Source organism: Scyliorhinus torazame, chromosome 13 (genome assembly GCF_047496885.1).
Source record: "Scyliorhinus torazame isolate Kashiwa2021f chromosome 13, sScyTor2.1, whole genome shotgun sequence".
In the NCBI taxonomy this organism is placed as follows: Eukaryota; Metazoa; Chordata; class Chondrichthyes; order Carcharhiniformes; family Scyliorhinidae; genus Scyliorhinus; species Scyliorhinus torazame.
Window position 1 is genome coordinate 8,849,994 of NC_092719.1, and position 27,120 is coordinate 8,877,113.

The following is a 27,120-nucleotide window of genomic DNA, read 5'->3' on the forward strand; positions in this document are numbered from 1 at the left end:
GTGCAAGAACACCAGTCAGCTGTGCCTGCAGTATGCAGAAAATTAGCTATGAGCAAATTTAATATAAAATTAGCTAGAAATAGGTAAAGGAGAGGTTGGGCTGCAAGTTTGGTTCACTGGCAATTGCTTAAGGTTTCATTTCCTAAGAAACAAGGCTAGTGGGATATCTAGTCTCAGGTAATTGTCATGATATTCATATAAACATATGGTGCAAACACACACACACACTGATGGACAGATCAACGGACCAATCGACACACACGCAACATGACAGCCAATCACCAGTGAGAGCACACGCACTATAAAACGGGGAACATCACAGATCCTGCTCATTCCAGCAGGAGATAGCTCAGAGCACAGAGCTCACAGTGTGCCACTCAGACATACACCATGTGCTGAGTGCCTCACTAAGATAGTGCTAGGGCTGGGTCCACAGGCTCACTGGTGAAGTACGAACCACAGCCAGAAATATACAGTAGATGTTATCAAGAATAATAAAACAGAGTTGTACCATCTACAACCATGTTGGTTCGTTTGTATAGCGGAACACCCAACACGACATAGTACCAGGATTGGAACCCAGCAACTGTGAGACCTACCTGCACATCTTCAGCGATCCGCCATCCTGCGCCATGGACACCATCAGCCCACCGCAGCCGCTCCAAATCGCTGGAAACCTTGGCGTCAACTGGATGCTGTTTAAACAGCGCTTCCAGCTATTCCTAGAAGACACAGACAGGGAGAATGCATCCGACACCAGGAAGATCGCCCTCCTCCTCTCCACGGCAGGGCAACACGCCATTCACATCTACAACTCCCTGGCATTCGCTGACGGCGAGGACAAGACAAAGTACAAGACGGTCCTTCTAAAACATGAGCAACACTTCAGCATCGAAGTGAATGAGAGCTTCGAAAGGTACCTCTTCCAGCAGCGCCTGCAGGGTAAGGATGAGCCTTTTCAATTCTTTTTGCCACACCTCCGTATCCTTGCGCAGTCCTGCGGCTATGAGGCCACCTCCGATTCCATGATTCGGGCCCAGATAGTTTTTGGGGTCACCTCGGGCACCCTACGCCAGCATCTCCTCAAAATAAAGAGCTTCACCCTAGCCACTGGCATCGAAACCTGCGTCCTCCACGAAAACGCGACCAGCCGGTACTCCCAATTCCAGGCGGCCGAATCGGCACGGCATGGATCCCACAAGGCCGAGCGGGTCCACTCCATCGAGTTCCTCCTGGCCCGCGACCCGGACGAGGGCGGCCATTTTGCGCGCTTTCCGCGGCCTCCTGCGCTTGTACGCGCCAAAAGAGACGTCGGCGCAGAGGGACATGACGCGCAGACGTGCTCTACGCAGGACCGAACTGCGCATGCGCGGTGGCGCAACGAACGCCATGACGTCACGATGTGCGGCAACTGTGGATCCGCACATTTAAAGCGGCAATGTCCAGCGAAAAATCGACAATGCCTCCGCTCTGGCAAGATGGGCCACTACGCTGCCTGTTGTCGAGCAGCTCAACCTGCCAATGCTCCCCAATTCCGCCAGCCTCGCAGGGAGTGCGGGCCATTCAGCCTCCATACACCGAATCATTCCCTGACGACGCACAGACCGGTGATACCGACGACCGGGAAGCCTTCTGCGTCGCGGCAATTGACAGAAATCGGATGTCCCCAAGTAGGACCCACCAGCCGATGCCAGTGCACAGCGTTAATCTGGGTGATGAATGGTGTGCCACCCTAACGGTCAACCAATCACCAATCACATTCCGTTTAGACACTGGTGCCTCCGCCAATCTCCTCGCATGGTCAGCCTTCTATGCCTTGAAGGCCAAACCACCGATTCGGTCATCCCGCTGTCAGTTGGTCGATTACAACGGTAATGTTATCCCGGCCATGGGGACCTGCCAGCTCGAGGTGATACACAATTCACACACAGCCACACTGTCTTTTGAGATAGTTGGATCCTTGAAGGACTCCCTGCTAGGCGCACAGGCGTGCAAGATCCTCCACCTCGTTCAGCGGGTACACACTCTGTCTCCAGAAGGCACGTCCGATTTCCCGGATGCAGACTTTAGGGCGCAGCTCCACTCGCTCCTCGCCCACAACCAGGAGATTTTCGAGGGCATGGGCACACTGCCCTTCACTTACAGAATACGGCTCAAAGCGGACGACACCCCGGTCATTCACGCACCTCGTAGAGTCCCAGCACCACTCAAGGACCGCCTCAAGCAGTAGCTGCAGGATCTGCAGGACCAAGGAGTGCTTTCCCGGGTCATGGAGCCCACGCCATGGGTCAGCTCCATGGTGTGCGTAAAAAAGCCCTCTGGCGAACTCCGGATCTGCATCGACCCGAAAGACCTGAACAATAACATCATGAGGGAACTCTACCCCATACCCAAACGGGAAGAGATCACGAGCGAAATGGCCCGGGCTAGAATTTTTACCAAGCTTGATGCCTCAAAGGGTTTTTGGCAGATTCAGCTGGATCAGTCCAGCAGGAAGCTGTGCACCTTCAACACCCCCTTTGGCAGATACTGCTACAATAGGATGCCGTTTGGCATCATCTCGGCATCCGAGGTGTTTCATCAGATCATGGAACAGATGATGGAGGGCATCGAAGGGGTGCGTGTCTATGTTGACGACGTCATCATCTGGTCCACCACACCACAGGAGCACATCACCCGTCTCCAGCGCGTCTTTGCTCGGATACGAGAACACGGCCTGCGCCTCAACCGAGCCAAGTGTTCTTTTGGCCAAACTGAGCTAAAGTTTCTGGGGGACGACATATCCCGGTCAGGGTTGCGTCCAGATGCAGACAAAGTGACAGCTATTACAGCCATGCCGTAGCCGGCAGACAAGAAGGCAGAGCTACGCTTTCTCGGGATGGTCAACGTCCTGGGGAAGTTCATTCCCACCCTTGCCTCCCACACAACGGCTCTTTGCCACCTGGTAAAGAAGACTACGGAATTCCCGTGGCTGCCCGCACACCAGAAGGAATGGGAGGAGCTCAAGATCAATCTCACCACAGCCCCGGTATTGGCGTTCTTCGTCACTACTCGAGATACAAAGATCTCGATTGATGCCAGCCAGTCCGGCATTGGGGCGGTACTCCTGCAACAGGACGACATTACATCATGGGCCCCGGTCGCCTATGCCTCGCGGGCCATGACCCCCACAGAACAGCGCTATGCGCAGATTGTGAAGGAGTGCCTGGGTTTGTTAACCGGCATAGATAAATTCCACAACTACGTGTATGGTCTCCCTCAGTTCACCGTGGAAACCGACCATTGCCCCCTGGTCGGCATCATACAAAAGAACCTCAATGAGATGACCCCTCGCCTCCAGCGCATTCTGCTCAAGCTCCGGAGGTACGACTTCCAACTGGTCTACACCCCGGGAAAGGACGTCATCATCGTGGATGCCCTGTCCAGAGCAGTGAGCACACCGCCCGAATCGGGGGGTTCGTCTGTCAGGTCGAAGCGCATGTGGCCTTCACATCAGCCAACCTGCCAGCTAATGACTCCAGTCTGGCCCGTATTCGCCGCGAGACTGCGGCTGACCCCCTTCTACAACGTGTGATGCGCCACATGACGGAAGAATGGCTCAAAGGACAGTGCCCACAATTCTACAATGTCCGGGACAACTTGGCCGTCATTGATGGTGTCCTCCTAAAGTTGGACCAGATTGTGATTCCACACAGCATGCACAGGCTGGTCCTCGAACAATTGCACGAAGGCCATCTCGGGGTTGAGAAGTGCAGGCGGAGGGCCTGAGAAGCTGTGTACTGGCCGGGCATCAGCGACAGCATCGCCAACATGGTGCTCAACTGCCCCACCTGCCAAAGGTTTCAGCCGGCGCAACCCCCTGAGACACTTCAGCCCCATGAGTTGGTAACGTCCCCCTGGGCAAAGGTGGGTGTGGACCTCTTTCATGCGCTCGGCAGGGACTACGTCATTATAATTGACTATTTTTCCAATTATCCGGAGGTCATACGCCTGCACGACTTGACATCATCAGCTGTAATCAGAGCATGTAAAGAAACCTTCGCTCGCCACGGCATTCCGCTTACCGTCATGTCGGACAATGGGCCCTGTTTTGCGAGCCAAGAATGGTCTTCTTTTGCCGCTTCATACGGCTTCACACACATGACGCCCAGCCCTTTGCATCCCCAGTTGAATGGCAAGGCGGAAAAGGGCGTCCATATCGTGAAGCGGCTCCTCTGCAAGGCTGCTGATGCCGGATCTGACTTCTGTTTAGCCCTGCTGGCCTATTGCTCGGCCCCACTGTCCACGGGCCTCTCGCCAGCCCAGCTGTTGATGGGTTGCGCCCTCAGGACCACTTTGCCGTCCATTCATGTTCCTGAACCCGACCATGCTCCAGTACTGCAAAGGATGCGACAGCAGCGTGCTCAGCAGAAGATGGCACATGACAATCGGGCAACTGATCTGCCCTGGCGCCTGGAGACAACGTCCACATCCACCTACCAGAGGGTGGCTGGTCGGCAACTGCCAAGGTTCTCTGCCGCGTGGCTCCCCGCTCGATCCTGGTTCGCATGCCTGATGGCTCCATTATCGTAATCGGCGGGCCCTTCGGCTGCTTTCGTGCTCGCTATGCGATCATGCACTGGTGCCACGCCCTCCTGTTGTCCCTGATGTCGACTTCGTGGAGCTTCCTGCCACTATGCCTATTCCTCTATCGCCCATGGCCAGGCCCATTCCTCAGCCGGTGGATCCTGATGCACCCTTGAGGCAGTCAACCCGAATTCGTCGCCCACCTACTAGGCTGGACTTATGAGCCTGTTTGTACATTGGACTCACTGAATTGTTGTGCAACAATGTTAACGTGTTTCTCTTTTTGTCGTTCCAGGAGTTCTCTTTCGATGTTTGATGATTGCACTTGTTTTGTTTATGGTACAACCTCGTTGCTCTGTTGCACCTGACACCTTCCTATGTATATAGTTTAGCCTCATGTACATGTTGTAGATATTGGACACACATATTCAACTGCAGTCAGTACACACCAATATTTATTACCAGATAGGCACATATTCTTATGAAAAGGGGGATGTCATGATATTCATATAAACATATCATGGTGCAAACACACACACACACTGATGGACAGATCAATGGACCAATCAACACACACGCAACATGACAGCCAATCACCAGATTGAGAGCACACGCACTATAAAACGGGGAATACCACAGTTCCCGCTCATTCTACCAGGAGATAGCTCAAAGCACAGAGCTCACTGCGTGCCACTCAGACATACACCAGGTGCTAAGTGGCTCTCTAAGATAGTGCAAGGGCTGGGTCCACAGGTTAACTGGTAAAGTACGAACCACAGCCAGAAATATACAGTAGATGTTATCAAGAATAATAAAACAGAGTTGTACCATCTACAACTGTGTTGGTTCGTTTGTATAGCGGAACACCCAACACGACAGCAATGTTGGCTAAAAAGGGGTCCATGACACACCGAGCTTCTTGCCAGAGTGGGAGAACAAAGACACTTAAACAATCATAGTACAAAGTCGAGGCAGACTTTTCATTTCACTTGCTTAATTAAGATGCTTGCTAAAGTCCGCAGGCACCAGGTGCAGAGGCAGAATATAACTTATTTTAGAGAATAGGCTCAACAGCTTCATAAGGTATTGGAACAGCTAAATTGCCAATATGAAAAGCTTGGTGGCAGATCTTACCAATAGCGTTAGACATAAATAACTGAGAGTGGAATAGTTACAAACAACAAAACCTTTGAGAGTTATTTTCAGGACAGAGATGAAACTGATCAAGGAGAACTTGAAACCTGAGAAGGAAAAGATGAACTAAGAATGATTGATCAAGGACAGAAGGTACATGCAAAGTTCATCGAGGTAAATTACCTTAAAGGCAGGATTTTCAATCCAGGGTTTAGTTAAAGAACTCAAAGCCTCATCAGGTAGCTTGAAATAGAAGTACATCTTTATGGGCCCAAAATGCCTGGTTAATAATCCGTCCAGGTAACCACCCAGGAAAAAATGTCGCAAAGAAAGAGGGCGGGATTATCTGTCCCGTCAGCCCTGTTTTCTGGGTTTCCCATTGCGGCCACCCCACGCCGTCGGGAAACCCGCGGATGTGGGTACGCTGCCAGCAAAGCGGAGGATCCCACCGATGGAGAATCCCGCGTAGAGACTGTCAAGGAGTTGAGTGCAGTATACGCTGGGGAAGGCCTCTGAAGGAAGGCTGTGGGCAAACACACCTGAATGGTTTGCAAAGTTGAGAAGAGTGGAACACTGAGAAATAGGGGAACAGGGAAAAAATGAGCTGTTTGCACATTCCAGCCACCCTGCCTGGTCTGGACTCACTAATTGTCTTGCCATGCTGTTGCTGCATAGATCTATTCCATCTTAAACTCATATTAAAAACACAATATACTCACTATGTTGGTTGCACTCAGATCGATGGACTGATTGGCTAGTGATAATCCTCAACTATCTTCAAAGTTAAATTCAAAGGTTCAAAAAGATGAAGAGTACAGCGGAACGCAAGGACCAGAATGAAGAGGATGGATTGGACCTGATTGACCCGTGCTGTACTATTTATGTTCAAATACCAACCGACCAAAGGTAAGGAAGACTGAAAAAAGACTACTAAATCTGGGCTTGTGCATTTAAATGGCATTTAATATATTAAATAAATGTAAGGGAACTGTGTAAGGCAGGTCAACAACAATGGACGGGATTCCCGCCCCTTTACTGACAGGCTTGGTGCATGGGAGGTCAGGGAAATAAAGGGGAGCTGCATTGGGATGGTGGCCACTGCATTCATATTGCCGAAGAACTTTCCTGAAGTTGAGCTGGGAAGCTGATTAGTTGCCTGCTTAATAAGCCCAAATAAGGGGTTATTTTGTGAGTTCTCTGCTACCTTGCCAGTAGCGGAGTGGATCCAGGGATGGGTGGAGCCTACAGCTCAATGGAGTATTAGAGAAGAGTTTCTCTATCTACCCTTCCCTCTTCCCTCTAATATCTTCAAAAGTGTTGTAGGGTGTTCGGTATATTTTGCGAGGTCTGGAAAAGTGTCTGCAGTGATGCGGAGGTGTAATGTATTGTAACCAATGCCCACTGTAGAGTATGTCACAAGTTATGTGGTGACATCATCAGAGGCGCTTGCGAGATTTTCCCTCTCTCCCATCTCAACTGCGAGCGAGCAACACCTTTACACCAACTGGTTAACTAATCTACGGTGTGGCAACCTGGTTATCATTTTCTCTACTGTGAGTAAAAGTAAAACCCCCCAAAACAAAAGAGTAGGTCAACTGTAAGTCTTTATTGACTCTGAACTACTTACAAGTATACAGTTAAGGGTGCAAGCTATGAGATGTCTCCATGCTGGCTTGTACACACTGCTTTGTCCAACACTAGACTGACCCTAGCTGTGGATCATGTGCTCTCTTCCATCACTGTGAGGACTGTACTGCACACAGTCCCACATTAATCCTATATGTGCCAGTCTGTTGTACTACAAAAGCTGATCAAATCACCCCTCAACCATCGAAATCAGTGTTTTTCAAACTTTTTTTCCGGGGACCCATTTTTACCAAACGGCCAACATTCGGGACCCAGCCTGGCCGACCTTCGCGACCCACCATTTTTTCTTACCTTGTTTGTTGCTGACAAAAATGGAGGAAATGGTTTTGGGTCCCTTTGGCCCCAATGGTCCCTTATGCCCCCCGAACTTGAAAAAAAAGGCTGCGACCATATTTTAAAAATGCGCATGCACACCGATGATCAGGCACGCATGTGCAATGCGGCCGCATTTAAAAAAATCTGTTCCTGGCCATTTTGAAGGCCGCTCGCAGCCGGCATTATTAAAAGCCGGCTGCTGAAGCTGTTGCGCGCGGATTTGAGCGATCGGGAACGTCGCAACGGACGGCTCCGCGACCCTCCCGATGGGTCGCGCCCCCGAGTTTGACAATGTCTGCTCTAAATTCCAGCTAATTACAACAATATTTTATTGAATCTCTTCTTGTTGCCCAACCCTTGGAGCGCAACCATAAATCCAGTAAATCTATATTGTATTCCCGCCAGGGTCAAAATATCCTTCCTAAGCTGTGGTGGCCACAACTGCCCATGGTATATTCCAGCTTTAGAAGGAAAATCACAATTGCGAGTCAAGCATTTCTGTACTTCCCCCAGAATGAGCGCTATTGTTGTGACAGAGTAAAGGAGCAGAGCTTTGAAAATGTTCGACATGATCCAGGCCACTGAGAGCCCAAAATGCAAAAAGTTCCACTCCTCAGCATCAGCTCCGCTCATCCTGTGAGCTGCAAGTAGACGGACAAAAAACAAAGTACAAACCGAGGAGAAGAAAGTTACAACTTTTATTCCCCCGACGCAAGCCCTGTCACCGGACAGGTGGGACCTGCAGTTGGTCCATGCAATTTATACACAGCGCAGGGCTAAGTCTCATTTACACACTGCAGATAAACGTGAGGCTGCCAGATCTATGCGAATTTGAACTGCCTCTTTCAATTCAGGTTTGCATGAATCATAGTCTGTTTACCAATACTGGAATCAGTAAATTAGGGGTATTTCTGCAGCTTATTCGGGACAATATTATCAGTGTTATCAAAGATGAAAAGAGATTTCAGATCCTCTCCGCTCCCCCCCCCCCCCCCCCCCACCCCCAGTAGTTACAGGCACACAATCTGACTTACGTGCCTTTCACATTCAACTGTAAACCATCTGCTTGGTTTGTGCTGTCGCAGGTTTTCTGTGTTACCTGTGAAAACATTTTTAATTCGATATTGTCTGGTCGTCATGAAACAGACATGTAATGGGGATGGTTCCAGATTATGATTGGTTGCACATTAAGCTTGTAAATGGTGTCTTTCTACCTTGTTCAGCAAGATGATCAGGCTTGTCAAAATAATTAGCTTAGATGAGCAGAATTTATATCCACTGCACTATGTTATCACCATCTGATAAAAGACAATTGGAAATGGCAGTATCATATTAGTACAGGGCCCTCAGCCATTAATTCTTTCTGATATAATATGCAATGTTTAAGGCATTATAATGGATTCATATAAAGTTCCTCTGTGCAACATCTTTGTCTCTCTGTGGCACATGCCTCCCTGTGGTGTTTTGTGAATGACCTTCAGAGATGGTGCAATAGTGTGATGGATGAATTCTTTGGTGTTCTACTTTGGATTCTATGCTGCTAATAGCCAGGGGCATTCAATCTTATACCACACTCCAGCAACAATGTAATGTCCAACATATTGGCAATGCTGCTTTAAGATTACTCTTGGGACTGTTGAATAATTTCAACCTGTCAAATTGGTCATCTAAAAACAGAGAAGAGATAAGACCAGTTGTTGTCGGGTGAATGTAGAGGAAGAAAAATATATCCATCATCTACAATGTGCAGTATATACAGTTTCTTCATTAGGATGTCCATTATGACTATACAGCACTGGGGTTTTCCTAGTCCCCACCCGCAGAATAGATCGATATGTAGCAAAATAACTCCCCATCCTTTTGTTTCAATGAATAAAAGCTGCTCAGAAAGGCAGTAGTTGGTCAGAGTGCAGCTGGTCACAGAGAGCGAACTTGGGAATTTGGTAAGTGAGGGAGGATGTGCTGTTCACCTTAACTTGGAGTTTCGAAGAGCGTGGTAAGTAATGGTCCAGTTTAAAATAGTATGGACCTGTGGGTGGCATGGTGGCACAGTGGTTAGCACTGCTGCCTCACAACACCAGGGACCCAGGTTCAATGCCGGCCTTGGGTAACTGTGCTGAGTTTGTACATTATCTCCATGTCTGCGTGGGTTTCCTCCGGGTGCTCCGGTTTCTCCACAGTCCAAAGATGTGCAGGTTAGGTAGATTGGCCATGATAAATTGCCCCTTAGTGTCCAAGGATGTTCAGGTTTGGTTGTGGGATTAAGGGTAAAGGGCGGAGTGGATCGGTGCAGACTATACGGCTAGTATATTTAGGGAAACGGAATATAGGCAACAGGGAATGGGTAACTGCCAGTCAGCCTAGCAGGCCCTGGCTGGTAGTAGGAATACCCTGAGATCATCTCACACACTTACCAGCTCTCCATTTTGAATACTAGTGACAGCAATGTTTCCTTAGAGGAATGCAGCCAGAGCCAAGTCCTTGGCATCATGGGTGACGCAGCTGTACAGAAGGGGAAGAAAAAGAGTGAAAGAGCAATAAAGGTGGCGGATTCAATAGTTCACACAACAGACAGATATTTCGGAGCCGTGAATTTGCCTTCCCAGTGTCAAGATCAAGCATGCCACTGACCAGCTGCAGGACACGGTTAGGAGGAGGGTGAACAGCCAGAGGTTGTGATCCACATCAGGACCAATGACATAGGCAAAATGAGGTCCTGAAAGCAGACTTTAGAGAGCTAGGAAAGAAATTAAAAAGGATTTCAATGGCGGGAATCTCAGGATTACTCATTATGCCAATGCTAGTGAGTACAGAAATGGGAAGACACAGCAAATTAAGCCATGGCCGGAGAGGTGGTGCAGGAAGGAGGACTTATTTCTGAGCCATTGGGACCAGTTCCAGAGAAGGTGGGATCTTCGCAGGACTGGGATCAATATTCTTGCCGAGAGATTTATTTGTGCTGCTGGGGAGGTTTTAAGCTAGTTTGTTGGGGGTGGGGGGGGGGGGGGGGGGATGGAGAACCAAAGAGAGGGTTCAGACAGGCGGGAAACAAAGCTGGTAACAGTAGGAAGAAACGCATTAAGCTAAATTAGAAGACAGCGGAAACAAATGCCAATATCAAAAATGGCCAAAAAACAGAAAACTCTTAAAAAGACAGAATTAATGGCACTCTATCTGAATTCATGCATCATTCACAACAGGTCGATAAATTGATGACTCAAATCTACATTAATGATTATGATCTAATTACCATTATTGACATATGGCTACAGGGTGACCAAGGCTGGGAACTAATTTTCATGGGTTTTCGACATTTAGGAAGGACAAGCAAAATGGAAGAGGCGGGGTGGTGCTGTTAATAAAGGATCAATATATACGGACCCCGGAAGTGTAGAAGATTTTAGTTTAGACGGGCAGCATGGTCGGCGCAGGCTTGGAGGGCCGAAGGGCCTGTTCCTGCGCTGTACTTTTCTTTGTTCTTTGACTCAAGAGAGGAATAATCACAGGTTAACGTTTTTTACACAGAGGATAGTGGGTGCCTGGAACTCGCTGTCGGAGGAGGTGGTGGAAGCAGGGACGATAGTGACATTTAAGGGGCAGCTTGACAAATACATGAATAGGATGGGAATAGAGGGATACGGACCCAGGAAGTGTAGAAGATTGTAGTTTAGACGGGCAGCATGATCGGCGCAGGCTTGGAGGGCCGAAGGGCCTGTTCCTGTGCTGTACTTTTCTTTGTTCTTTGTTCTTTGTTCAATTGATAAATCCGGTATATAAAACTAGATTCACAAATGATGACAGCCATCGTCAATTGTGAAAAACACATCTGATTCGCAAATGCCCTTCAAGGATTGAACTCCGCCATCCTGATGCGGTCTGGCCTGTGTGTGACCTCAAGTCCACAGCAATGTTGTTAGCTCTTAACCGCTCCCCTCAAATGGCCGAGCAAACTATTCAGTTCAAGGGAAGGCTAGGCAACAAATTCTGGCCTTGCCAATGATGCCCACAACTAACGCAAGAAAAAAGCTAGTGACTAGTGGGAATGAGGAACTGAAAGAAATTAATATTGTAATAAAGTAGTACAGGAGAAATTAACGGGGTTGAAAGTTGATAGGTCCCAATGATCTACATCCTAGAGTGTTGAAGGAGGTGGCTGTAGAGGTAATGGATACACCGATGATCATCTTCAAAATTCTATAAATTCTAGAATGGCTCTTGCAGATCGGAAGGTGGCAAATCTAACCTCACTGTTAAGAAAGGAGGGAGCGGCCCAACATACTACAGGCCTGTTAGCCTGACTCAGTAGTAAGGAAACTGTTAGAATTTATTATAAAGGGTGTGATAGCAGACCATTAAGAAAAGAATAGCAGGATTTGGCAGAGTCAACACGGATTTATGAAAGGGAAATCAAGCTTGGCAAAACTGTTAGAGTTTTTTGAGGATGTAATTAGCAGGATACATAAGTGGGAATCAGTGTGAGTTGTGTATTTGGATTTTAAGTAGGTTTTCAATAAAGTCCCACACAAAAGAAGTAATTCAAATTAGAGCGCATGGCGTTGGGGCTAATTTAGTGGCATGGATCGATTGATTAATGAGAGTTTAGGAATAAACAGGTCATTCTCCAGTTGGCAGGCTGTGATCAGTGGATACAGCAAGGATTAATTCCTCAACCCCACCCATTCACGATCTTCATCAATGAATTTGGATCTGGGGATTAAATGCAATATTTCTGAGCTAACTGATGATGAAAACTAAGTAGGAATGTGAATTGTGAGGAGGTTGCAAAGTGGTCTCTCTTGACTCAGGGATTTACTCAGGCTTGGTGGGTGGTCAACAACATGGCAAATGGAATATAATCTGAAAAAATGTGAAGTTATTCACTTTGGTAGAAAAAGCAAATACAGAGACCGGGGGCGTCATTCTCCGACCCCCCCGCCGGGTCGGAGAATGGCCGTTGGCCGCCGTGAATCCCGCCCCCGCCGAAGTCTCCGCTCTCGGAGATTGGGCGGGGGCAGGAATCCGGCCGCGCCGGTTGGCGGGACCCCCCGCTGGATTCTCCGGCCCGGATGGGCCGAAGTCCCGCCCAGAAATTGCCTGTCCCGCCGACGTAAATCAAACCTGGTATTTACCGGCGGGTCCAGGCGGCGTGGGCGGGCTCCGGGGTCCTGGGGGGGGCGCGGGGCGATCTGACCCCGGGGGGGTGCCCCCACGGTGGCCTGGCCCGCGATCGGGGCCCACCGATCCGCGGGCGGGCCTGTGCCGTGGGGGCATTCTTTCCCTTCCGCCTCCGCTACGGCCTCCACCATGGCGGAGGCGGAAGAGACTCTCCCCACTGCGCATGCGCGGGAAACTGACAGCGGCCGCTGACGCTCCCGCGCATGCGCTGGGAAACTGACAGCGGCCGCTGACGCTCCCGCGCATGCGCCGCATTTCCGCGCCAGCTGGCGGGGAAACAAACGCCATTTCCGCCAGCTGGCAGGGCGGAAATCCCTCCGGCGTCGGCCTAGCCCCTCAATGTTGGGGCTAGGCCGCCAAAGATGCGGAGCCTTCCGCACCTTTGGGCCGGCGCGATGCCTGTCTGATTGGCGCCGGCTTTGGCGCCAGTCGGCGGACATCCCGCTGTTGGGGGAGAATTTCGCCCCGGGATTCTCCAAAAACGCAGCTAGGTGTTGACGCCGGCGTAAGCATTGGAGTGTTTCACGCCAGCGTCAACGGGCCTCTTGGCCCAGCGATTCCGTAGCCCACAGGTGGCCGGCACGGCGCCGGAGTGATCCGCGCTGCTCCGGCTTCCGTACGCGGCCCTGCACTGCTGGCCGTGGGTCCGCGCATGCGCGCGGTGGCCGCTTCCGTGCCGGCGCCGTGCAACATGGCGGAAGCACACAGTGGAAGAAGGTAGGCCCCCCCCCCCCAGATCACGCGCGCCCGCCGATCAGTGGCCCCCCGATCGCGGGACTGGCTGTCGTGGAGGCCCTCCCAGGAGACTGATCCCCCCCGCCCCCCACCGCAGCCACGATGCCGAGCTCCCGCCGGGTGGAACCATACGTGAACCATGCCGGCGGGAACTAGGCCGGTTGACCGCGGAGAATCGCCGCCAGGGCCTCTTTCAACGACCCCTGACTGGCACCGCGTCGGCCATGCAACTGCCGCCGATTCTCCGGTCGCCGGAGGTTCGCATCCCGGCATCGGACCCGATTGCGGGTCTGACGTCCCATTCTCCGCCCCCGGACCAAGCGCGATTCCGGCGCGGAGGCTGGGAGAACCCGGCCAGAGCATTTTTTAAATGGTGAGAGATCGGGAAGTATTGATGTTCAAAGGGACTTGGATGCCCTTGTTCACTGAAAGCTTGCATACAGGTGGCACATGCAATTGGGAAAGCAATGGTATGTTTATTGCAAGAGGATTTTGAGTATGGGTGTAATTATGTCTTGCTGCAAGCGAATGGAAGCGTTGCTGAGACCACAGTTGGGGTATTGTGTGCAGTTTTAGTCTCCTTATCTAAGGAAGGATATATTTTCCACAGAGGGAGTGAAACCGAGATTCACCAGACTAAGTGCTGGGATGACAGGATTAACCCATGAGGAAAGATAAGGGGCGGGATTCTCCCAACGGGCGGCTAAGTGCCGACGCTGGCGTAAAAACGGGAGTTTTACTCCGGCATCGGCGCCCGTTCCGGGACCCCATTCTGCCACCCACAGGGGGCTAGGAAGGCGCTGGAGTGGCCCACACCGCTCCAGCTGCCGATCCCGGCCTGAACTCAGCGCCGCGGGGTCCGCGCATGCGCAGCGGCCTTCTTCCCCGTGCAGGTCTCAACGCCAAATGGTGCAGGGCTACAGGAGCCGGCGTGGAGGAAAGGAGGCCCCCCAACAGAGAGGCCGGCCCGCCGATCAGTGGGTCCCAATCGCGGACCAGGCCACTACGGCCCCCCCCCCCCCCCCCCGGGGGTCAGACCCCCCCCCCCCCCGCCAGCTCAGAGGATGTTAGACTTGCGCCAGCGGGTCTTGGCTTTTTGTTGACAGCCGCTCGGCCCATTCGGAGAATTGGCGCGCCAGCCCGTGCCGGCCTGGGCCAGAGAGTCGGCGCTGTGGAGAATCGCGTCCGGGCATCGGTGCTGCGTGTTGCGATTCGCGCGGCCCGCCGGCGATTCTCCAACCCGGCCGGGGAGGGGGCGGGGTGGGGGGGGGTCGGAGAATTCCGCTCAAGGAGACTGGGTGGGTCCTCATTCTCCAGATTTTAGAAGAATGTCAAACGATCTCATTGAAATGTACACATTTCGTACAGGGTTCAACAATGTAGATAAAGGAAAGATATTTTCCCCGGCGGTAGGGAGGTCCAGAACCAGGGAACACAGTTTCAGAGTAAAGGGGAGACAAATTTGGACAGGGATGAGGAGAATTGAAGACTTTTCTTCAATCAGAAGGCGGTGAATCTTTGCAATCCTCCACCCCGGAGGGCTGTGGGGCTTCAGTCATTGAGTAAGTTCAAGACAGAAATCAATAGACTTCTAAATGTTAAAGATATCAAGGGATGTGGGGATAGGGTGGGAAAATGATATTGAGGATGATCTAAGTGAAGGGCCGAGCAGGGGCTGATTGACCCGCTCATGCTCCTAGTTCTTTGTTCTTAGAATCCAGAGAATCCGTACACTACAGAAGGAAGCCATTCGAAAGAGCACCCTACCTAGGCCCAATCCCCTGCCCTAGCCCCGTAACCCTGCCTAGCGTTCACATCTTTGGACTGTGGGAGGAAACCGGAGCACCTGGAGGAAACCCACTCAGACACGGGGAGAACTTGCAAACTCCGCACAGCCACCCAAGGCTGGAATTGAACCCGGGTCCCTGGCGCTGTGAGGCAGCAGTGCTAACCACCTTGCCAAAATCCCACCCTTGTTCCTTGTGATGCTCTAATCATAGAATCATAGAATGTACAGTGCAGAAGGAGGCCATTCAGCCCATCGAGCCTGCACCGTCCCTTACAAAGAGCACCCTACTGAAGCCCACGTATCTACCCTATCCCCGTAACCCAGTAACCCCCACTTAACATTTCTTTGGACATTAAGGGCAATTTAGCATGGCCAATCCACCTAACCTGCACAACTTTGGACTGTGGGAGGAAACCAGAGCACCCGGAGGAAACCCACGCAGACGCAGGGAGAACGTGCAGACTCCACACAGACAGTGACCCAAGTCGGGAATCGACCTTGGACCCTGGAGCTGTGAGGCAACTGTGCTAACCACTGTGCTACCGTGCTGCCCAAAATGTGGAGGCTATTTCTGAAGTGCTCTGAAAGTGCAGATTACATAGACCCGCTCCCTCACCTTTCCCCCGTAGCCCTGCAAAAGTTTTCTCTACTATAATTTTTCAATTCACCAATGCAGGTATTAAACACACATCACCAGAAGATAATAAAATTGGCACATTGTACTTCATCCTTGCGGAATCACTCCAAGCTGCCGCCACACAAACATTCGTTTTGTCCTCCGGTATCCTATTGGAAAGTTAATACCAAGTACTGAACACTCTGCGTGAATGAAAACTTGTTGATATCACCCCTAAATTAACCTTTGCAGCTTCACCAATCTCCATGGAAATAAAAGTTAATACATCGTTATTAATGTCACAATTTCAATATTATTGATTCTGCTGCAAGCAATACTGCAGTAAAGGTAACTGCTTCTTTTCAAATACTGGATGATATATTGCGCTACATAATTAGATGCCCTCTTACAATGCACCCAGTTTTTGCCACTTACGGATTAACATAACTTCTTGATGGAAGGAAAGTTCAGCAAATTAGCCATGAACAAACATGTCACATCTTATCCAGCACTGTACAGAATTCCCACATCCAACTTTTTTGTTTTATTATTTTTGGATGTGCCACTCTCAGTGTTGTCCAGGTTTAATAGCACTTTAAACCGTCTTCTACCAGTAAGCTTGCACGGATAAAGGTAAGAGGAGATGCTGTTTAATTTACCATTACCAATCAGAGGATCAAAGAATGGTTTCAACACAGAAGGAGGCAATTGGGAATATCTCTGCCGGGACAACTCACACTTTCCCACATGCTGGCCTTTCTCCCTAGCCCGCCACTTGTTTTGTCCCTTCAGGTCTCTTCTGAAAACCATGATGGAACCTGCCTCTACCACAATCAGACATTGCATTCCAGACCCTAACCATTCGTAAAGAGGTTTTCCTGATGCCCCATTGGATCTTTTACCATTCACCTTAAATCGGTGTCCCCTGGTTCTCCGCACTTCCATCAAGAACAGTCTCTCCCTTTCACTTAGTCCATAGAATCCCTACAGTGCAGAAGGAGGCCATTCAGCCCATCGGGTCTGCACTGATCCTCTGAAAGAGGCCCCTATCGAGGCCCACTCCCCCGACCACCCTACCAAATCATTGGACACGAAGGGGCAATTTGGCATGGCCAATCCACCTAACCTGCACATCTTTGGACTGCGGGAGGAAACCGGAGCACCCGGAGGAAACCCACACAGACACAAGCCCGGGACCCTACAGATGTGAGGATGCCGTGCTAACCACTGTGCCACCGTGCTGCCGCCGAATAAAAGTTATTAGGTGGTAGGTACCTGTGAACTCCCTGCCATAGAATATTTCATATTGTGAAACAAAAACAAAAATTGCAGAGCTATTATTGTGAATAAAACATGTGAGTTTCCCCCTTGAATTGTCTTCAATTATTAGCAAATCACAGAAAAAGTACAGCAGGTCAAGATTGGTCTTACAACTTTGGAGTTGTCACAAATTTAATTTCAGCCACCTTCCTCACACTGCCATTACCAACGGAATAATTTAGTGGACAGGAAAAAACACATTTGGCAATTTAACAGCATCCACCGTGTGTCAACAACACGACTACGCAAGAGATTCTGAACTCAAATCCCATTCCCAGACCTGAGGGCGGAAATCAAGGCTGACCCTGCAGTGCAGGACTGAGTGAGTGTTGCACTGCTGAAATTGTTGTCTTTTGGATAAGATACTAAAATTAGACCCTGTCTACCCCCTCATGTGGTTGGTAAACATCCCGTGACAGTATTTGGAAGGAAGGTAGGGAATATTTATTTTCGGTCAATATTTATCCCTCAATCAGCAACATTAAAATACATTAAACTGGTTATTACCACATTGCTGGTTATGGGGGCTGGTGTGCTCACATTGATTGCTGGGTTTCTTACAGACAACCAGTGCCTGCTTCAAAAGTACTTCACTGGCTGCAAAGTGAGGAAGGAGCAGTGCTCCGAAAGCTAGTGTTTGAAACAAACCGGTTGGACTTTAACCTGGTGTTGTAAGACTTCTTACTGTGCAAAGTGAGTGGGACAGGTGCGCGTCTTTGGAAATTAACTGGAAGTAATTATTCTGATTTACTTTTTCCACACACCTCTCAGATGTCTCCTTTGTTTTTCCTGCCAAGGCTGGTAAGAAATTACACGACCTCTGAATAACGAGGGGTAAGATTTTCTGAGCCCTCCCCCACCAGCAGGATTTTCCAGTTCCACCAAAGTCAATCCCTTGTGGGGGGTTCCCCACTGGCGCGGTGGGTGGGCCACACAAACATCCCTGGACTTTGGAGGGACCGGAAGATGCCACTGCTGGTCAATCCGTCCACCATGGGAAAACTCGCCGTGTTGGGGGAGGGAGGGGGGGGGGGATGGAAAATCCCAGCTGAAGGATCAGTTTGCAGTTCTTTGCATTGCATCCAACACATGAATAGCTATCTCCCTTGTGCCGTGGTGACCAGAAATGGACACAGCACTCAGAACATCCTATGACCAATGTAAATTATAGTTTGTTCAGGATGCCTTCTTGTAATCTATGATTTTGGCTATTTTGTTCAATTGGAACATAAACATAAAAGTAGACCATTCAGCCCCTTTAGTCCACTCTGCTAATCTATTACATCAAAGCTGATCTGTACCTCAAATCCATCTCCCTGCCGTTGCTCCATTTACCTTCATAGTCTCACATGACAAAAGATCATCAATCCCAGTCTTGAAAGTTCCAATTGCCCCCCCAGCATCAACCATGTTTTGGAGGGGAGAGTTCCGGATTGCACATTCTATTGTCACTATTAATTGCCTATTGTGCAACAACTGAACCTGCAAAGTACTGAAAACGCTAAGCTTCTCTTTTTCGAACCTTCATCCTTAGGTTTTTCAGCACCATTACCGCACTAGAGGACCCATTTTTCCTTCCAATATGCTGTACTTGTCAACATGAAATTTCAATTGCTCTCTTGCATGTTTTGTCCACTTTAGTCATCTGCTTTAAGAAATGATTGCTTCCTGACGGTTGATATAACAATTAACTGGATTTACCATTCATCCAGAATAACTCAATGCTAATTGTCCCTTTTATTGCTGTAAGGGGAGATGTGTCATTATCCAGTCTTGCATTTCAGAAACAATAAGGTTGGACATTGCTGGTCCCTGCAGCACATCAGTTAATCAGTTGGCTTTTTGTGATAATCTGGCATTTTTATTGTAATGCAGACCCCCAAATTTCAATTGATTCAAATCATGATCTGTGGATTGTTAAACTAATATCATAACCAGAACACCTTTAAATCCAGCACTGCGTCACTCGCCACGGGCTAAACAGCTTACATGATCGGCACTTCATCCACCATGTTAGACCTTCACTCCCTCCATCACCGGCGCACCTTGACTGCAGTGTGCAGTGTGTACCATCTATAAGTTGCACAGCAGGGGCTCTCCAAGCTTCGGCAGCTTCTGCCAACCTGCAATCTCCACCACCTAGAAGAACAAGAGTACAGGTGAATGGGAAAGGCATCTCAGGTGCTTAACCACTGGTAAGAGAAATGCAGCTCTCCCCATCGATTTGTTCAATATTTATCGCCTTACCAATAAGAGCAAAAACAGATGACCTGGTCATGGTCTCAGGCTAGATTCTCCGCATCACGGCGCTGGCGACGCAGATCGCGATCGGGCGGAGAATCAGGCATCCTGCCAAAATAAAGGCTTGCGCCGGGCGCCGAACTGACTGCTGTGCTCCAGCATCTCCGCTGGCCGCGGGAGCAGGGTTCGAGCCCACGCATGACCCACTTTTATCCATTTAACGGGCCGGCACCAGAGTATCCGGGTCCTTGCGGTTCTCCGGTCCTCGGAGCCAGGAATCACGTGGGCGCGGATCACTCCCTTACTTGGGGGAAGGGGGTCACCCAGAAAATCCAGGAGTGGGGGAGATGAATCGCAATGTGGGCAGGGGGGAGGTGGGGAGCTGCTTTGCGATGCTCGGGGGGAGGTGGTTGCCTGAGGGATCTCGGCGGTCCGATAGTGGGATTCCCTTGGGAACCCTCGTATTCCTCGCCATGCATAAATTTGAATGGCGAGGGATGCTGAATTGCTTCCTGGTTTGCATTCCCAGCGGGAGGGCAAATCAGTTCCAATTCACCTCGGCGGAAGAACACAGGGCTTGGTTCTCCGATTTTACGACTAAGTGCCGACGCCGGGGTGGGAATTGTGCCGTTTTACGACTCCAAAATCAGCGCCGAACCCTCATCGATTCCGGGACCGGTGAGGGGCTAGCAGCGGTGCGGGCTAAAACACCCGGCACCCACGCCAAAAACAGCCGGAGAATGTCCGGGTCTGTGGCCGCGCATGCGCATGCAGCAGCAGTCGGGCCATACAACATGGCGGCGGTCGTGCTTGGACTCAACCTGCCAAATACTTCCCCCTGGCCACCCCTTAGCCACCCTCTGGCCACCCCCCACACAATCCGGAGCTGCCACGCTGGGTTCCTGACCGCTGAGACCACATGTCCACCGCGCAGTCGGCAACTCAACCATCGGGGGTGGAGCATCGGGGGAGGGCTTCCAGGTAACATCCCAATGGCGTACCAACAGCATGCGCCGTGCGATGCGATTACGCCATTTCACAGGATCGGAGGATAGAAAACCGGCACCAAACAGCCGCCACCCCCCAATTTGGGCGTTGGAAGGGATTCTGCGCCCGATCGCCGATTACGATATCGCCGTCGAGCAAAGGTGATTCCTGCCCTTAGCCTCCCAAGCGGAGAAACCCGGCCCCGATGGGATCTCTCTGTGCTCAAATTGATTGTCATGTTTCCCTCATTACAGCAGTGGCTGCACTGCAAATGTAATTACTTATCTGTGAGAAGATATCCAGAGGGTGTGAAAAGCACTGCGGGCTTTCTATCTTACAAAAATGCATGTTTGAAACAATTGGCCCGTCCTTTTCACTGAGTTCCCTCCCATCATGGGATCACAGTTCACAATTTAACCCACAAATTGAGAAAGAAAATCCTGAGTAAAGTAACAGCTTTTGCTACCCCCAAAATGTAGCAACCAAAATATTACATCAGCTTCTAGACTGCAGTCATTTAATCAGGAATGATTGAACAGACAAAGAAATAAGACAAATATGCAAAACATCACAAAATCATCGTCAAAAGTATAATGGATTTTGTAACATATTTTGTATTAATTTGTGTGATTCCTCTTGCTTGAATAAAGTATTGGCTGGTTTAAAGCTGATTTTTGTTATATGCTATGTTGTTATATGCATTAGCTAGTTAACACCACTTACATTTCACCAGCTTAGTAGATGGAAGAAAGTACACAGATTGAATGTACAAATCAATAATTTATTTGATGAAGCTACCAATTGAGTTTGCCACTGACATATTTTCCATTTGTAATTGTCTGCAGTTCATCTGAAGGTGCTAGTGTAATATTTTGCATTGCTACATTTTGGGTGTAACAAAACCTGTTATTTTACTCAGGATTTTGCTGTTGTCAGTATGTGGGTTACATTGTGAACTGTGACCCCATGATAGGGTACTCAGTGAAAAAGAAAGGACAATTGCTTTAAACATGCGTTTTTAACCAATACTGTCAGGATCACAATGCAGACATTCACTGTTCTTCAGGCATGGCTCCTTCTTCTGGGCACACTAAAAAGTCTTACAAAACCAGGTTAAAGTCCAACGGGTTTGTTTGGAATCATTAGCTTTCGGAGCGCAGCTCCTTCATAGGGTCCTGTTTGATTCCCGACAAACCTGTTGGACTTTAACCTGGTGTTGTAAGACTTCTTACTGTGCTCACCCCAGTCCAACATCGGCAGCATCTCCAGATCCTTCTTCTGGAACATTGGCAAATGGGTGAGATGGGGAATGAATGGTGCATCATAGCCCAAAAGAAAGGGTAGGCGGATGATAATCTGGAAATTATGTTTTGTTATGCTCTTGACGTAGCATAAGCTGCTTCCTTGATGTACACTCTGACAAAGGAAGGTTCAGACTTGGAAATCGGTTTAACACATTTATTGAACTATTAACAATTCTCCTACTTGGATTCGACTCTCCTGTTAATCCTGCTATAGCTACTCAGACTAACTAACCAGTCTGCTACAATCCACGTGGTGGGTGTGATGTGTTTCAATCAACCCTGTCTGTACTCGCTAAGTGTCTCCACTGGAAAGAGAAAGATCATGTGTGCTGTGTCCTTTTATATGGGTAGCCCCCTTGTGGTAGTGTCACCTCTGGGTGTGTCTTGACTGCCCATTGGTCGTGTCCTATCTTACTGACCTATCAGTTGAATGTCTGTGTGTCACGTCTCTGGTGCTCCCTCTAGTGTTTATCTAGTCTTAGTGTATTTACATTAACCCCTTGTGTATTTACAGTGATGCATATCACCACAAGACACTGCCCCTATCGTAGTGGATAATTCCTAACCGCAGCTGATCACGTTGTGATCACAGGACAAAATGCCTGAGCTAACTCCCCGTGATTGTTAATATTTTGGAAATGACAGTTCAACGTAATTATAATACAGACAGATTTTCTTCTTATTGTGTTTGGAAATGGGCGGTCAGAAAATAAAGCGGGAAAGCTGTGCCTTAGTGGTCCTCAAGGCCGTGTCTGTCTGCTCTCTGATGCAGATAAGTACTTCAATACCAGATGACCAGCAGGTCCAGTGGACTCTGATTCACTGGTGAGAGCTGGACCTGGTTTCTGCTGCTGCAGAGGTCGGCTCACACACAAGCCAGGCAACTGCACAGAGCTCTCGGGGCAAATCTCCAGGGCTAATTTCAATCATCCAAGGGGATCCAAGAGAAACTTCCCAGGATGTTCCTTCCCTCCAGATTCACCTGGCATTTGATCTGATTTTTCACTTCTCCCGGGAGATCACATAGCCTCGGATGGGATACGTATTGTGGTGCTTGAAGTTAACACAGTTGTGTGTGGACAGACAGGATCGGCCAAAACCGTTCCCTGTTTGTCATTGTTTGTATGTTTTGAGATTGAATCAGCACTATATGAATAAGAGGAAGGTGTTTGAAGGAATGTTCTTCCTTCAGCCTCAATGTGAAAGCTCTTTGTGGAATGTTGCTAGTTTAGAATGATGATCTTTCACCTCCACAATTATCATTCAATAATATAATTAATTGTGTGAAATGCTTCCAGGTATTTCAATCTGTAAATTATCAGTAATTATACATTCACCACAATCTGGTAAAATATCGTGCAAGAATGTTATTTTTTAAAAAATTAATGCAAGACTTCTAAACACATAAGTGGCTTGACTCCATCGCAGATTCAGCGACCTGGAGAACTTTGCACCTGGAGATTGTAGAACCTGTTGGATTTATTTCACTGGAAAAGATAATAAGACAGATTTTTCTTCTTATTGTGTTTGGGAGCAATGCATTGCCTTGAGTGCTCTGTCAAAGGAAAGTTGGGTGCAGAGGATTGCATACCTGCAATGGAGCCCAGCCTGGTTTCGCATCCATTAGGAAGGTGTGGTTTTGCCTCCTCATTACTGTTGGGTTAATGTGGTTCATTGGCGCTGTAAATAAAAATCAAACAAGCTCCACACATAAAACTCAGACCGTAAAACCCGTGAAATGTGTCATCCTGGCCAAAAAGGTACTTACAGTTAAAATGATTCACTCAATCGGGAAAATCCATTAGATGTAGACCGGAACTTGTTTGGGATTTGTAGTCATATTATTTATATGTGAATCCAATGAAATGATGTCGCAGCAAGAATTATGAGTGATCACCTTCCACGCATATTTAATGAAGGACCCTCCTTCTCAACATTGCCCCTCTCCTGAGGTGTGGTGATCCTCAGGTTAAATTGCCACCAGTTCACGGTCATATGTTTTGGTCCTGTCCAAAGCAGGAGGATTACTGGAAGGAGGTTTTTAGGGAATCTCTAAAGTGGTGCACGTGAACCTGGACCTGGGCCGTCGGGAGGCCATATTCGGGGTGTCGGACCAGCCGGGGTTGGAAACGGGTGCGGAGGCAGATGTTGTAGCCTTCGCCTCGTTGATGGCCCGAAGGCGGATCCTGTTAGGGTGGAGATCTACCTCTCCACCCTGTGCCCTGGCGTGGCGGGGGGCCCTGCTGGAATTCTTGACGCTTGAAAAGGTCAAATTTGAACTGAGGGGAAGGATGGTGGGGTTCTACAATTCATGGGCGTTATTCATTATGCACTTTTGAGAATTGGACCACATCGAACATTAGGGGGAGGGTTGGGGGAAGGGGGACTGTATGTGTTAATGGTGACTGTGGGTGATTCCTGATTCCTTCTTGTCGTTTGTTTATGTTAACATGCGGGCTAATGTTTGGGGGTTTGTGGGGAGGATGGGATCATTGTTATTGAAATGGGGATTGATATTGATATTCGTTACTAATTACTGTTTATTGTTGGGTGTAAATTTGGGAGAAAATGTGAAAAAGGAGAATAAAAATATATATATTTTTTTAATTGCCACCAGTCAACTCTCCCCCTCAAAAGGGGAAAGCAGCCGATGGTCATCTGGACTATGGTGACTTTAGTTTATGAGCTGGAACCTGACTGGCTCTCACATGTTTCATAGACACATAATGTAACATATTTGAGTTCCTTCACAATGCAGAAAGATCTCGGGGATTGAATAAAACATTGCCACGAGTTAACAAGGTTTTCCTGGAAAGGTAGGGGCATGAGCACTTCTCTGTCTACAGTCAGGAAGGAACGAGTATCTACCTAGAACCTCATTTTGTCTTTCAGGACATTCCGGAGCACTCTATGTACAGCAAACTACTTCGAGTGCAAACACGGTTGTTATGTAGTTAACCATGGGCACCACTTTGAACAGCAAGATCCACCGGTACCTAAGGAGTATTTTTTTAAAGATTTTCTCTCAGAATATGGACAAGGCTCACATGTATTACTCATTCCTAGTGTCACGAGAAGGTGCTGGTGGACCTTTGAACTGCTGCAGTTTTTCTAGGGGTGGCGCTCCTTGAATGAGACTGGGAACTTCAGATTGGCCGATTAATCTGCTTTCCATGGCAGGGGTTGAGAGAAAACATTTACCAGGGCACAGAAAAGATTTTCTGATGTTCTTCACGTGGTGGCCACGGGACCCTTGACATCCATTTGAACAAGTAGCTGTGCCCCGCAGATTAACATTTGAGCTCAGGGAACTTGTTACACTGAAGTGCCAATCTAGATTACGGACTCAAGTTCTGGCATGGTACTTGAATACTTGTCCTTCTGGCCCACAGGCTTCTCACTGAACCAAGGTGATGATGGGAAGAAAGAAAAGGTTTTTCATATTGCTTAGATAGTGACAGGGACATAGTGCTGATCATCAGCCTCACATAATTGGTGGACACCAGGCAGGGTACATTGCTTCCACAATCTTCTCTGACAGCTGTAGCTTGACATTCTGGAACATCAACTTAGACAGTTTGCTTTATTTGTGCTGTGTTCCTTGAGGGAAAGCATTTGGAAATGCTTGTAGTGCTACTGAGATGCTTGTGGCGGTGCTGAGATGCTTGGACACAGCGACAGAGCAGCAGTGTGCTGGAGATAAGGAAACAAGGGCACTTGTGAGAGGGTCAGGTGTCCAACAAAATTGACCTCAGTCTTTGTCGTGTTGGGTGTTCCGATACACAAACGAACCAACACGGTTGTAGATGGTACAACTCTGTTTTATTATTCTGTACAATAACAACTGTTAACTTCTGGCTGTGGTTCGTACTTCACCAGCTAACCTGTGGACCCAGCCCTAGCACTATCTTAGAGAGGCACTCAGCACATGGTGTATGTCTGAGTAGCGCGCTGTGAGCTCTGTGCTCTGAGCTATCTCCTGGTAGAATGAGTGGGAACTGTGGATTTCCCTGTTTTATAGTGCGTGTGCTCTCACTGGTGATTGGCTGTGATGTTGTGAGTGTGTTGATTGGTCCGTCTACCTGTCCATCAGTGTGTGTGTTTGTGATTGCACCATGATATGTTAATGTGGATATCATGACATCTCCCCTTTTCACAAGGATATGTGCCTACGTGGTAATAAATATCGGTGTGTACTGAGTGCGGCTGAGTATGTGTGTGCAATATTTACAACATGTACATGAGGCTAAACTATATACAGAGGAAGGTGTCAGGTGCAACAGAGCAACGAGGTTGTAGCACAAACAAAACAAGTGCAATCATCAAACATCGAAAGAGAACTCCTGGAACGACAAAAAGAGAAACACGTTAACATTGTTGCACAACAATTCAGTGAGTCCAATGTGCAAACAGGCTCATAAGTCCAGCCTAGTACGTGGGCGACGAATTTGGGTTGACCGCCTCAAGGGTGGGTCAAGATCCACCGGCTGAGGAATGGGCGTCCAACACTTCATGTTGTCCATGAAGTCGACAACAGGGGCAACAGGAGGGCGTGGCACCGGTGCATGATCACGTAGCGAGCGCGGAAGCAGCCGAAGGGCCCGCTGATTACCCGGCGAATGGAGCCATCAGGCATGCGAACCAGGAACGAGCGGGGAGCCACGGGGCGGAGAACCTCGGCAGTTGCCGACCAGCCACCCTCTGGTAGGTTTATGCGGACGTTGTCTCCAGGCGCCAGGGCAGGAAGATCAGTTGCCCGAGTGTCATGTGCCACCTTCTGCTGAGCACGCTGCTGTCGCATCCTTTGCAGTACTGGAGCATGGTCGGGTTCAGGAACATGAATGGACGGCACAGTGGTCCTGAGGGTGCGACCCATCAACAGCTGGGTTGGTAAGAGGCCTGTGGACAGTGGGGCTGCGCGATAGGCCAGCAGGGCTACACACAAGTCAGATCCGGCATCAGCAGCCTTGCAGAGGAGCCGCTTCACGATATGGACACCCTTTTCCGCCTTGCCATTCAACTGGGGATGCAAAGGGCTGGGCGTCATGTGTGTGAAGCCGTATGAAGCGGCAAAAGAAGATCATTCTTGGCTCGCAAAACAGGGCCCATTGTCCAACATGACGGTAAGCGGAATGCCGTGGTGAGCGAAGGTTTCCTTACATGCTCTGATTACAGCTGATGATGTCAAGTCGTGCAGGCGTATGACCTCCGGATAATTGGAAAAATAGTCAATTATAATGACGTAGTCCCTGCCGAGCGCATGAAAAAGGTCCACACCCACCTTTGCCCAG